Source organism: Lontra canadensis, unplaced genomic scaffold, assembly GCF_010015895.1.
Source record: "Lontra canadensis isolate GAN:19392208 unplaced genomic scaffold, GSC_riverotter_1.0 scaffold6, whole genome shotgun sequence".
NCBI classification, from domain to species: domain Eukaryota; kingdom Metazoa; phylum Chordata; class Mammalia; order Carnivora; family Mustelidae; genus Lontra; species Lontra canadensis.
Window position 1 is genome coordinate 6,365,909 of NW_022631000.1, and position 15,410 is coordinate 6,381,318.

Sequence of the window (15,410 nt, forward strand, 5' to 3'; positions counted from 1 at the left end):
TTATTTATTTATTTATTTATTTAAGATTTTATTTGACAGACCGAGATCACAAGTAGGCCGAGAGGCAGGCAGAGAGAGAGAGGAGGAAGCAGGCTCCCCGCTGAGCAGAGAGTCCGATGTGGGGCTCGATCCCAGGACCCTGGGATCATGACCTGAGCTGAAGGCATAGGCTTTAACCCACTGAGCCACCCAGGCACCCCTATTTCTCTTATTTTTAATTCTTAGATTAAACCTGTGGATCAGGACATTTTCCAGAATATGGCGAAAAAGAGTATAGAAAAGATCTCATGAGAAGGTTAACTAGTCATGCAGGCAATATTTCTGTACCACACAAAATACATGTGTATTGTGAGTTATCCCTTGAATGCTGTTAACAGTAAAATATTAGAGATAATTTGGAGAAAGTCTGATATTACTTTTACAAAAACATTTTCTATTGAATTTTTAAAATTCAGACACAAACTCAAGACATATTCTTGAAAAAAAGGGAAATCTTTTATTTTTACTGCAAAACAAAACTTGTGCTCTTGCAACTAATAAATCATTTTAAGAACTAGGCCATTGTTGATTTTAGTCTAAAAAGTTAAGAATTGGAGTTATCTCTGTATCTCATTATTTGATGATATTTGATAGCTAAAAATCTAATAATTTTAAGTCTGATGCTTCTTCACTGGGCAAAATAATTTTAATTTTTATAATCTTTTTCCTTAAAGCTTTGTTCAGAGTTCTTGATTTCTTTCTTTCCCTTACTTTGTATCCCTCCCAGTTACTCTGAATTTTAGCATCTTTATCTTGGTTTTATTCTTTTGTTCCTCATAAAAAAATCCTTTTAGGAATTTTTTACTTAAGTCTTATAGTCAAGTTGTCTCCTGAGTTCCCACCCAGGAATTTTTATATTTTTCTATTATGTTATAAGAGTACTTATCCAGATAAACCAATATAAATTCAGCAGAATGTCAATGGCAGATCTCATTTATTGAAAACCTTCTATACTACATGTATAATAGTACTTCACAAAAGAATTATCAATGTATTTGTATTGCCAGTTTTACGTTTGACAACTGTACTTTTTTCGTTTTTGAATTATAAAATAAAATCTCACGTTTAGCCTTTTCAGTATAGGACTTTGAATGCAATATGGCATATGCATCAAAAAGTAGTTAGAGTAGGGCGCCTGGGTGGCTCAGTGGGTTAAGCCGCTGCCTTCGGCTCAGGTCATGATCTCAGGGTCCTGGGATCGAGTCCCGCATCGGGCTCTCTGCTCAGCAGGGAGCCTGCTTCTCTCTCTCTCTCTCTCTCTCTCTCTCTCTGCCTGCCTCTCTGTCTACTTGTGATATCTCTCTGTCGAATAAATAAATAAAATCTTTAAAAAAAAAAGTAGTTAGAGTAAAGGTATTGTCAAAATGGAACTTTCTCTTTCTTCAAATATATAAAACTGGTTGGACCATATCAGTGATCTGTAAAGGGTCTGCATTAATCACATAGTCGACATGACAATTAGAAAACAGGTTTTTTTTTTTTTTTTTTTTTACCACTAGGAAAAATGTTATCCATTCCTATGACAAATATTGCCTGGATTTTTGGAATCTTTCTTTCTTTCCTTTTTTTTTTTAAGATTTTATTTATTTATTTGAGAGAGAATGAGAGAGAGAGAGAGCGAGCGAGCACTGGAGAGGGGAGGATCAGAGGGAGAAGCAGACTTCTCGATGAGCAGCGAGCCCGATGTGGGACTCGATCCCGGGATCGAGGCAGTCGCTTAACCCACTGAGCCACCCAAGTACCCCTGGATTCTTGGCATCTAGTATAGATTTAACATTAACAGTATATGACCCAACAAAATAATCTTCCCACAAACATATAAGACAGTATATAAATAATTGAGAGGAAACAAGGTCCAGGAGAAATGTGGTGAAATAATTTTCATCATCAACAAGCCTTATTTTATTCTATGTAAATAGGTTTAACGAGTTAAGTTTTATGGTAAAGGATGTGATCACAGGACAAATAAGTATTCTGTAACTGGAGAGGACAAATGATGTTTAAGAGGACAGGTTGTTCTGCTGAGGAAGGTACAACAGGAAACGAGAGGGCGTCTCTACAGAAAGAAGAGAAAGATGAGACCTGGAAACTAGCATGAAAGGGAAATTGCTATTTTAAAAAAAAGTTACTGCCACAGATTATTTATGTGGATCAGTAGCATTATGCTAGAAAACAGTTCTTCTTTTTCTGCTTTGTTGAAACACCTAGGTGATAATACATTCTAGTAATTCCAAGTTTGGGTCTCCTGCTAGTAATAATCACTAAATTTCTTATCTTGAAGGCGGAATAGCAATGGCTGTGTAGCAACTTCTTACAGATAAATTTTGATGCAAAGCTCTCTTGAAGTCCTGGGAGGTATTGACCAAATTTAGCAGTGCTTGTCAAAGTCTACAGTATGAATACATGGTTCTTAATCAAAGTTTAGGATTCTGAATGGCATTAGTTTGCTGAATTCTAGAGATAAATGGAAGTTGAGTTAAGTAATGATAGGGAATATCATTTAATAATAAAATTAAGTAAATATACAATGTGCCTGTTAGTTTCCAACTGAGCATATGTGTGTATACTCGGATCTGTGGGGAGTGCAGAAGTCTTATCTATACAGGTTCATGCCTGAGCCAGTGAGAATGCAGGAAGACAGTGTTCTTGAAATTCCTCTCCCATGGAGGGATGGAGTGTATATTATTAATATACTATTGAGTGATCTGCTCTAAATCCAGGGGTCAGTGGGCCTGAGGTAAATTTGTGGGGTTAGGGCTGAAATAGAGTTTACTTCCTAAGTTTGTAGAGGAAGTGAAAATTAGAGAAATTAGTGTAAGAGAGAGATATGTGGGTGGTTACTCAAGTTCTAGGAAGGGAAGTCTGATGACTGAACAAATTTGAAGGAACAAGAAATGGATATTGGAAAAGCAGAGTTAGGAAGACAAGGATGAACCGGTAAAATGCCTGGTTAGAACAGGTGCTCGTGCATCTGTTTGGAATCAACTGCTCAATGGCTCATGCATGGGCCAATGAAATAGAAATATTCAAGGCCAGCCATAAACTAGAAATTTGGTCCTAGTTACCAGTTCTTTTCCTTGGTTTATTCACAAATAGAGCCCAATGAAATCCCTTTTCACTGGCTAGGGACATTATTTCCCATTTTGCAAGACCTCACACCCTCCACCCTCCACCCTACCTTTTCTACCCCTTTCCTCATATTCCCTACCCCTAGATATTGACTCTGTTTCCTCACAGCCTACACCTGACCTGTCATCACATTAAAGTAAATATACATATTTATACTTACTTGCTTTGTCAGTGACTTTTGAAAGGTATGTTGTATTTTTTCCTATCAAGTTAGGCACATTTATGAAAAGCGAGTGAAAAGCTTGCTCGCTTTTCATAAAGATCTAACTCAGGAACTATGAAATGATTAGTATCTTTCCTTCCAGCATAGTCTCAAATGTTTAGAATGCTATCCTTCTGAACTTAATCCTTGAATTTGAAAAGCAAACATTAAAGGTACTGTGAGCAAGTCATGCAGTAAACATGGATTTTCCCAATAGTTTTAATCTCACTGTGGTTAATATTATATTAAGTGTTAATGATATTTCATACTGACAAATTTTGAGTTTTGACTCTTCTTTTACACCAGGTCATTTTAAAAATAGAAATTTAGAGATTTCTCCATAAGAGAAATGGAGTAACAGAGAAGTAATTACATTTTCCACAGCAATATTTAGTAGTCAAACAGGCTGAGCTTCCAAATGAGTTTGCTATAGGAACGGCAGGCGGAAATAAAAATAAAATAGGCTTCTCCACCCACAGACAGAAGAAAGAAAAAAAAAAAAAAAACAGAACCCAAGAAACCATCAAACAAAACCCAGAAAAATTTCAAGCATAAGATTATCTTTTACTTTATTTTTTGTTAGTTATTTACTTTGCCTTCCGGAAATATTGCACAATCTATTAGCTTTTTCTCTTTGGATGTTGCAGGATACAAAATGTACTACTAACTTTTAAAAAGTAAACATTAATTTTCACAACAGAATCAGTGAGGACTTTTTAACCACATAACTACATTGTTCAATATAATTGCTTCACAAATAATAAAATAAAATGAAAAAAAAGTTACAGAAAACAGGCCCTATTCAAACAGTCCACACACTCTACTAACTTATTATTTTGTGGTTAAACTAGAAAACATTTAATAGTGAGTGTTGGTTTATCACTGTTGAATCAATAGCAGTAACCAGGACCAGGAGCTTTCCTTCTCAGTGAGGTCTAACCTTCAGTGAGCTTTGGCTCAATGAAGCAGATGACCAGAGAGGGAATATGACCCCCAGGTTTCAGTTCTGCCTTTGTCAGCAGCCCTGAAATTTTGGTTAGTACTTCTTATTCCTGTTTTCTGTTTCTTTGCTTATTCAGTGACGTTATTAGGTTAGAACTGAGTGGGTGTCCTTCCATGTGATTATGAGTATTGTGTGATTTTATTCCACTGCCAAATAAAATGATCTTTGTAGTGTCTCTCTTTGTGTACTTTATACTTCTTTTGTTCTCGTCAGTATGCTCAATTAAGAGCTAGCCATGTAACATTTTCCAGATTGAGATTCCCAGTCACAGTAGACCATAAATAAAGTAATTGAGCCATAGAAATAAAAAATACAATATAGGCAAGTGTTAACAGAGTGTGAAATTATGATAGACAAAGAGACATACAACTTGTACTTTACTCAACACTGAACAAACTTTATAAGAGTACAGTATTGTATTTCATTTCAGTCTCCCTGTTTTAAATAAAGATACAGAGAAGCTGAATTTGGTTTGAGAGAAAAACAGTAAAATTGATTAAACCTTGTAGAATGCTATGAAGAAAGGTCTGAAGAAGGAAGGGGAGAGGTGAATTAATAGCTGTGATGAGGGTACTGATCCTTGAGTTCCTATCTCCATACATAGCTGTCCTATAACTGTAAAAGCAAAACAGGATTCAACTACCGAAGGAAAAAGCTGGTTCCTTGACTTTGAATTTGCTACCTTTGGACAAGACTCAGAAACTGCTCTCTCTGATAGTGTTACAAAATGTTATAGCTGCTTGTCTGTCTGAGATTTTTATATGTATTCCATACTCTAGTCAGAGACTTTCTGATGTCTCTTTCAACTTAGAGATGAGTATGAAAGGATAATAAATGTGTTGATAAATGCCTTTTTTTTTTTTTTTTTTGCTTTTTCTTATTTGTAAAGTGATAGGAAGAAGCTATCTTATTTGGTTCACATGTTCTATGATCTTTGAGTGTTGGGACGTTGAAGGTAAATCTTAACTTAATATTGGATTATAGAAATAATTCTAGGATAATCTATTTTAGTTTAGGAAAATCTATTCTAGTTTAAGAAATCAGGTTTTTCTTCCTTTCTCTTTTAAAATATAAAATGGGTATATTTTGAATTTAGTCATTGGATTCCAGATGGTTCTAACCACACTGTGAGTCTTTTGTTCTTGAGGGCTCAAAGTCCTAAAACTTTACAGTCAAGATTTACAGACTATAAATTAAATGATTGTATTAAGGATTTTGTGAAAGAAAAGAGGAAGAATGAGTAACTGAAATAAATTACTTAAGTGCACAGTTTCTTTATCTGTCAATTTCCTTATCTTCATCGTATCTGTAAAATGGAAAGAGTGATAGTAATTATAGCAGAGATTTGTTGAAAGAACTAAGTGAGGTAATCTTTGTAAAGTGATTAACAAAATGAATGGCAAGTAGTGCAGGCTTTGAAAATGTTAACTGTTATTATTATTGCCATTATTGTCAACATCTTATACTGAATTTTTTTCAAAAGATTTTATTTATTTACCTGAGAGAGAGAGAGAGAGCTCACAAGCAGAGGGGAGAGGCAGAGGCAGAGGGAGATGCAGACTCCCAGCCAAGCAGGGATCCCAGTGTGGAGCTCACTCCCAGGGTCCCAGAAACATGATTCCAGCCAAAGGCAGATGCTTAACAGGCTGAGCCTGTTAGGTGCCCCTAAACCGAACATTTTAATATACTATATCTTCCAAGAGAAAGCTCAAATATGACACGTATTTAAGTATAATAGAAAAGAGGAAAAAAATTACGATGTAAAGTGGAAAATTATCCCACTCTAGTTTTCTCTGTTCTTCTTTATTAAAAATATAAGGTGGATGGGGCATCTGGGTAGCTCTGTCAATCGAGCTTCCATTTTTTATTTCGGCTCAGGTCGTGGGGTGGAGCCCCGTGTTGGGCTCCACGCTCAGTACACAATGTGCTTGAGATTCTCTCTCTCTCACACTCAAATAAACGTGTACTTAAATATTTTATTTATTTATAAGGTTGAATAGCAAGAAGAAAGGGGTCGCAGGACAATATATATGGTGTGCTTATTTGCATGAAAATGTATTTAAACAGACATAATCATTTAACATTCTTACGTATGCATTGATACTTTCTCCTGAAAAATATACAAGAAGCTTTAAATGGCTGTGAAAGGAGAGAGTGGGGATAGGAAATAGAAGGGAAACCTTTTTTTAAAAACTACATACTCTTTTTTAACTAGATCATTCTTCCTGTGATGTGACTATTTATAATGTGCAGATTATTTTTAAATGAACTACTAGGGGGAAGCTAATTGTAACAATGATGCTATTGCCAGAACTGTTGAAGAGATACACTTCCCGAGTAGTGACTTACTTATTTGAATCAAGAAATAAGGACATTTAATTACATATAGTGCTATCCATGATTATGAAATTTTAGAATACCAATTATACTCATTTTTATATGTTTCTTGCTTCTCTTTCCCTTCCTTTGGCACATGAAAGTTTTCTGATTTATTCTAGTAAGCCTACGAGCATACTGGAATTAAAATGATCCTTCATGTTTATTAGCATTTAAAGAAATATCAGTCCACATTTAAGTTTAAATCACATTTAAGATGAGATTGCAGAGTTTGCTTACTGATTGGTGTTTTGAAGTGATTTGCAAATGTAAAATTGTAAACCTATTTGATGACTTGCAAAAGATAGCTCAAACATACCGTTAACAGATTTACACCTGTGATGACAAGCAAGTAAGTATGGAAAGAAAACTTACACAATGAAAGGAATTTAAATTTTGTATCAGTAATAATTTTTTAATACAAAGGTTATTGAACTATGTTTAATGGAGTGGATTATTTTAGCAGCTGGTGGCATAGGAGTCCCAGAGAAATGTTTCTCAGATTCTTGGGATCCCAATAATGAAGCCGTGATCAAATTCATTTGTGAAATGGTGTATACTTACACATACTCTTGGAATTCACAATACAAATAAGCTTTGCTTATTCCTGATGTAAAGAAATTTGTTTAAGATTATTTAATCTGATGTCTAATTAGAGACACTTCGGGAACCAGTGTGTAGGAAACATTACTGTAGTCATGTCTACAAATAAAATATGTTATATTAATATTTTACATAAATGAAACATATTATCTAGATTTAGGATTATTTAAATTCTGGAATCTTCTAGAACTGTATTTCTGCATTATAAATAAAAATACAATAGAGAGGAGCAAAACAAAAGAAATCTACTGTTCATTTCTATGAAAATGCATGTAAGATTTCTTCATGATTTGGAATTTATTCATCCAAATTTTTAATTTTATACTTACTTAAATATGGGTAATTTTAAATTTGAGGACGTAGCCAATAATAATTGTATTATTAAAAGACAATAATTATATTATTATTTTTTGCCTGGTGAATTGAATACTTCACACCACATAAGTGGATGCTAGAGGCCTGAAGAGATTTTCAAGGATATAATTCTAACTACACAGAATACAGAAAACTTGCTCGCCAAACTATTTTTCTCAATCATAGAATGTTTCAAAGCACAGGTATCTATAAGTAAAATATTTTTGTTATTCTAATTTAAGGATTGCTCAGAGAAATAGAATAATATTAGACCTTCTCTTTTCATTAGAGTTGCCATGGAGGAATTTGTCAGGGTTAAGTTCTGTGAGATAGACTTAACTCTAGAAATCTTTGCAACATCAAGGCTGATTCTTTTAAAGTATTGATTGATAAAAAAACATGTTAAAAAGACACCTCTTGGCCACAGTCTACCTGTATCTGTTACCTCTGGCATTTTTCAGATCACTCATAAAATGGTTCTTTTAGATTCTGACAATCCAAGTGATGGTGTCTTACTTTTAGATTGTATTCTGGCAATAGGAGTCTAAATTGTTCTGATTTCTAGGTCCTCCTTTCTATCTGAGATTTAGTTTACAGCTAGTAGAGGGCTAATTTAAAGGAGATTAGACTTTGAAAAATATGTAAACATGTTTTAAAAGAAATGACTGAAAGAATAAAATACTATAATTAATACAAGGAGTGAAATTTTTTTGTTTTGTTGTTTGTTTTAAATTTAAAAAATATAAGGAACACTTGCTTGTAAGTAATCAACAATTCCAGAGTATTTAAATTGACCTCACTGTCAAGCTTTGAAGCCAGGCCTATTTAAGTAAAAGTACTTTAAATTTATGAGCTGGGATGAATAGTTTATGAAGGGCACTATGAATCCCCTCCGATTGCAGTAGTAATCCTGCAGCTCGAGGAGCAAACAAAATGACTTTGTGTGTTTTCACAGTATAGTTCCAGTCCATTTCCCCAGGAATGCCCCATCAGTATCTAGGGTATCATGACATTTCACTAAGTGTGGTAAGAGCATGTAAGACACTTAAAACTGAAAAGAATTAAAAGTAATCCTTAGATAATTGAACCCACTAAGACATACAGAATAGTTTGGGACTGTAGGTTGATTGGGTTTAGTTCTTTTACTTCTCACATGTGTGCCCGCCCGTAGCACTTGACTCATTACCTATGTCTGTGTGTATCTGAGATGTCAGTACCTAACTGGATGTGTGAGAAAGGGGAAACACTGACACTTTGAAACATTTTTGGTTTCTTGTTGCAGACACACACAGTCATGGTCAGAAAGCCACTGCTCTCGCTCACAGATGGCTTAGGCTTTTCTAAGTCCCTGATTCCATCTTCAAGAACATTTTCTGCTTCTTTGCTGCTATTTGCATTTACTAAGGCCTCAGAGATTTTCTTTGACTCCTTCAACCTAGGCAGTTGTCAGAAAACCCGACTTTTGTCCCAGAGGATTTTTGGAAAATTATCAGTTTTTTTTTCCCTTTGTTCTTAACTCTAGAGAGCAAACGGATGGTTACCAGAAGGGAGGTGGGTGAGGGGATGGGTTAGAGAGGGGATGGGGATGAAGGAGTGTACTTGTGATGATGAGCACTGGGTGAGGTCTGGAAAGGCTGAATGAAAAAGCTGAAAAAAGTACACTATTTTGTACTCCTGAAACTAATATTACACTGTATGTTAACTAACTGGAATTTAAATAAAAACTTGAAAAAAAAAAAGTTGTCACTGTTTTTAAGAAAATGCAAGACATTAAAAAATGTATTCCACAAAGTATTCCTGAAAATTATTTTTCTTATTTCGTATTTACATTGAGTATACATAAAACTATGCAGCTCTGTGGCCTCCTGGAACTCATGCATTTATTGCCGTGAGCGTTTATTTAGTCTGGGAAATGATTTTTTTTTTTTTCATTTTAAGATTAACTGCAGCCATATATAAAGTGTGGCAAGCCAATGACTACAGTTTGGAAAATAATTTAATAATTCAGCTTGCAGAGATTGCCTTTGCTTTTTTTGAATTCATCATAGTGGGCTGGTCAAGTTTTGGCCTGTGTAGTTATCCTTTCCATTAATGTGGAAAGTACATTTTATAATTGGTGAAACAAATGCAGAGTAGGTAATAATGATCATGGTTTATATAGAGTTTTTCATAATATTATAATTGGAAGCATATTAAATAAAGTATGTATCACATGCCACAAATATTAAACCCAAAGCTTATGCTTTTATCAAATGACCTTCCTGCCAGCTTGTTGACAAAGGATTTGTGCTCTTAAAAAATTGTAATGATTACTCTCGCCCCTTTATATTTTTCATTAAAAAATATGGTTGGTATTCACAAGGAAGTACGATTTTACGTTTTAGGTGGAACAGTATTCAATGGACCTTTCTTAGAATGATGTTCCATACATTGTCCATATATTGTCATCCTAATCCTATATAGTATAATAAATACCTAGAAATTTTTGTCCTTGGAGAATATACAGAAATAGAGAAATCCAAAGCAACAGTTAGGCTCCCAAAGCAACAGGCTCCCACTTCTCACATGTAGATATACTTTCTTACTGAATTGTTCTCTGTGTATGCTAATGCATTTTTTTTTTTAATATGATTTCAAGTGACTTTTCCCTGTTAGCTTTCTGTTTAGATTATTTCCCCTGGAAATATGCTTTTCTCTTACTAAGTTAAAAGCAAAAACTAGATATGACCCATGATTTTGGTACCTGTATTATTTAGGATATTTTATTCCAGTGACATTCAGGATCTAGTCTACAGGATCTAGCCTAAGCAAAAAGGAGGAATTTATAATATATATTTTATATAATATATCTTATTTAATAATATATTTATATAGTGATATATTTTATATAGTAATATATTTTTATAATGTATTTTATAATAATATAATCGCTATAACCTTGTGAGGTGATATAGCTAGAATTCAGGATTTGGGAACTAATTAGAATCAAAGGCATGAATGCTGCAGTTCTCTCTATCTCTTATTTCTCCATTCTTTCTTTTTACATGCCTTCTGTCTTTCTCTAGACTGTTGTATTTTGATTATAATGTCATATGGTGGTCTATAGCTTTTGAATTTAGTTTTCTTCCACTAATAAACCATCATGGTTTGCCTAGTTTTGATTTCAAATTTGCATAGAAAAAATTCTGATTGGCTCAGTTTGGGTCAGGGACTAACTTAGGACCAATCAGCTATAATTGTAGAAGAGGAATTTGGCAGATTTCTGTGCAGTTTCCAGAAAACTGAGGTTGTGGTAACAGAAGGGACTAAGCAGGCAAGATAACATGCGCTTACTATAGCACTTTTTAGTTTAACTCAGTTAACTTAGGATTTATTGGATGTCTACTATAAGCAAGCCATTGCATATAGCTATTATGCTGGATAAAGATGAGTAGGATATAGTATTTGTATTCAGAAAGTGTAGGAGGATTTAGCTGCTGCACAGATCATTGAAGTATGGTGCAGACAGAGAATGGGAGTAGGTGATGATCATAGGGAGAGAAATAGGAGGTTAAGAAGATAAGAGGTTTGATCCTCTTGAGGATTTTTGGAAGAAGAGATCTAAATATGCGTGGGGCCCAACAGAAAAAAGGAGCAAGCCAAAGGGGCAGAACTAAACTTGGAAACAAATGGGGATTGATTGAGCAAAGTGTTAAAGTTGGAGGAAATGGAGGAACCAAGAAATGGAAGACTGCTTAGGAATTTGTTGGGCTGCTTCTTCAAAGATGAAATCAAACAATGGATAAAGGCATTAGTAACAGTTGAGTCATTAAGTAGAGTTGTTGTGGACTTAATAAAGTTTTAGACATTGGTCACCAATATCTATTACCTAGAACATGAAATATCATGGAATCATATTTTCCCACTGCCTGGTCCTCTCTTTCTTTGGTTCTTTTCCCCTGTTCTTGATGCTCATGGTGTCAGCGATTGTTGGCATGGTTAACCCTATACGTGACATCCAGGAAAATAGATGGTCTCCTTATGGGTTACCATTTCTTTCCAAAGATCAGGGCTTCTGGATTCCTTTCTTAGCAATTCTCTTGTTACATGTTAGCATATGAAATACTATTTATAAAAAGGATATGCATATCATTGGGTGCATTAAAGTGTTTGTTAACTTTCTATTTGTTGGCCTTCAGACAATTTTTAGCTCATGGTGACAGGTTTCCTATTGCAGATGAATTAAATTAATTTTTTAAAGTAACATTTTCTGGTGAGGCTTTATCAAATGGTATGTTAGAGTTCAAATGTATTACTTTGCTTAATTTCTCATTTTTCTACTAACGTTTATAATTCAAACAAAAAGTATAATAAAAACATGTCTTTGAAAATTGTACTTTGAGGAATGATGATGGCCATTACTCTCCCCTTGAGATTCATAAATTTTCCTTTTGGCATCGTTCCCTTAGTTAACTGGCAATGTAAGTTTACAGTTTACAGATACATATCCTATTATTTTTTCAAGTTTTTATTTTTCATTTTCTATAAACAATGATTTTGAAAAATAAAGCATATCTTTTATACACATGTATATATGAATTTACCCATACATAAATTTAAAACTACTACGTAATGATTTTCACAATACCTTTTTAAAAAATATTTTGTTTTTCAAATCAACTGACTCTAAATTTGAGTAAGAATTCACCCATTTTAATGAAGCCTTTAAAAAAGTTTAACTTGTCTTCTATAAATAAAATTATTTGCCAGCACTAAAAATACCAACATTTTTTTAAGATTTTCTTTTGGGGCACCTGGGTGGCTCAGTGGGTTAAGCCTCTGCCTTTGGCTCAGGTCATGGTCCCAGGGTCCTGGGATCAAGCCCCGCATCAGCCTCTCTGCTCTGCAGGGAGCCTGCTTTCTCCTCCCTCTCTGCCTACCTCTCTGCCTACTTGTGATCTCTGTCTGTCAAATAAATAAATAAAATCTTTAAAAAAAAAAAAAAAAAGAAAAAAAAAGAAAAATTTTTCTTTTTAATTAATTCATTCAACAAGTATTTATTGTTTTGGGTTAGCTGTTGGACTAGGCTGGGTGCTGGGGTTATAGCAGTGAACACAGTATGGTCCCATGAACATTCATGTCAATGAAATGGTGGTTCTGGAACTTGGACACGCATTAGAATCACCTGGAGAGCTTGCTAAAATGTAGATTGTTGGGCCCAACCCTTAGAGTTTCCAATTCAGTATTTTTGGCTCCCAAATTTGCATTTCTAACAAGTTCCCATATGTTTCTGATGCTCCTGGTATTGGAACCACACTTTGAGAACAGCTGTACTAGAGCAAGGCAATGCTGTCTGTCCACCAGCCTACCCTCTGCCCACCCATGCCCACTGCAGGCCACCCTCTGCCCACCCATGCCCACTGCAGGACCCCCTTTGTACTTACTTCCAGCAATAAAAATTTTTTCTATAAATACAATTTGGTGTGGGGATAGTGCACAAATTATGTAGGTGCTTATCAGATTACCAAGAAATTTACAAGGTCAGATAGATGTAACTTTCAAAGACAAAGCTACCTTGTTTATCCCAGTGTATAAAAATGTATAATCAGCATATGGCCTGATTTCTAATTTAATCATCACTTTATTTCAACATAAAGCTTTTCTTTCTGATCTTTTGGTAACCGTCCAGTTTTCCATAGTCTTTTAAAAGTGATGGCCAGCGGTTCATTTATTGCAATAATTAAGATGGATAGCAGCATGCCAGCTGGAATGACTACACTTGTGTTTGTTGTATAAATTATTTTCCTAGCATGAAAGCCTCTTTTATGGTTCTTTATTTGGTCATATCTTTTGTATCCTAAACCATTAAACATAGCATGTTTTGAAGAGGTATTTATAAAGAAGCTGGTAATATTTACCAATTTTTAATCACTGTTAATTCATGTCTGCATTTTTCTTAATACTGGAGATTGCCTTTCACTTTGTTTCTCCTGCCAAGAGCAGCGGAAAGGCCTTCTAGCCTTCATACTACCCCCCCCCCTTTTTTTTTTTTTTACTACCTTTACACTCCTTTTACTTTGTTCTGATTCTCAACCCTTTCCCTTGTGAATTTTAAGTAACTTTGAGCAGTTCACCCAAAGTACATAGAAACACAGCTTCCAATGGGAATTTCTTACAAGGCATATCGAAATGCCCTTAAAACACAGATAGCAGTAGACTTTTATCATTTAAAAAAATGCTACTTGAGTTTGATGGTCTTTTCCATTACAAAAATAAATGCATCTTAGATTCAACAGAAATTGTTCAGATAAAGTTTGGACACTGGTTGCCTTATTTCTGTATCTGTCGTAGTACCTAATACATTTCAGTATGTATTTGCTGACCTGACTATTTTCGTTCTGTGCATTTTAACTTCAAAGGAAATTGGATGTCTGTTATCATTCTGAGACTTAGGATATTCATTGTTACTATATTTACAATATTCATCTTCACTTTTAAACTATGAATCTGAAAAGATAAATAAAAATAATGCTATGTCTGAAAGTTATTATCCATATGCCAAATAACTAGTTAAAATAATTTAGAGTAGCTAACAAGAAATACTTAGTTGTAGTAAGTATATATTATTGTGTATATATACACATACTAGACCTAAGTAGATTTATGTCTGCAACTCTTTAAATGTCCTTATCAGATTTCAGTGTAAAGAAAGATAGTGGAATGAAATAAACAAAAGACTGTACTTGGTAATTGTTATTAATATTAATTTCTTTATCTTACAACTATCTCTGTATTATGATAATTCTGTGCTTTTGGTCCAGTCTTGCAGGTTAGATTTTTGTGACCACCCAAACCATGAAAATTTGCCTTCCTTAGAAAATCTGAAAGAACTGGTCAGTTCACACAAAGACAACAAGGGTCAGTCTGTTTGGAAAACTTTGGCTTTCTTTCAGCAGAGTTGCCATTGGCCTAAGAATACAGAGTATTCTTACTCACTGTTGAAAATTAACTTGTTTAGCAGACAGGCTGTATCCCTTTGTGTAAACACTGTTTTTTAAAGGTAGCAAACATTGTCCTAAATCCCTTTACCTCATCTCCTACTACCTTCACCTGCTTTTCTTACTGACTTATCAGTGTCTTTATTCTTATTTTTATATCAAATCTGTCATGTTGTCTTTACTCCTGTTTTCAATTAATTCAATTTAAAAGCATAATAGCTAAAAGGAATAACTGCATTGTTTTGTGAAGGCTGATAAAGTTAACTTAGGTATATATAAAAGTATAAAGGAAGAATGAAAAAGTAAATATCTCTCTTTTGGATCATTAGTGAGAAGATGAAGTGTTTTCCTTACAGAATGTCTATAGATACCTGAAATCTTCTAATTTGCTGTTGGTAAAATAGATATTTTATTATTAGGTTTTGGAAACTTATTTTTGACGTCTGCTCTAAATGTTGTTTAATTTGTAAATAATAAACAGAAACAAAGGATAGTCATTGTGGCACTACAATTTTTTAAAAATTTAAGATAAAATTTAATGTTACTCATTAAATAGTGGTGAAGGAGAACATTTTGGTAATAGACTATTCAAGTATATCTCTTTTTTTTCTTAGCTTGATTTAGATATAACTGATAATGTAACTTTATAAATTGCAAAATGATTACCACCGTAACATTAGCTATACCATCTCTATCCTGTCACATAGTTACCATTTCTTTTTTATTA

At 34.1% G+C, this 15,410-nt stretch overlaps 1 protein-coding gene across 2 annotated transcripts in view; it reads left to right on the forward strand.

Moving 5' to 3' along the window:
- Window positions 1-15,410, forward strand: part of ALCAM (activated leukocyte cell adhesion molecule) — a 210,372-nt gene that overhangs the window by 17,114 nt on the left and 177,848 nt on the right. The window lies entirely within an intron of this gene.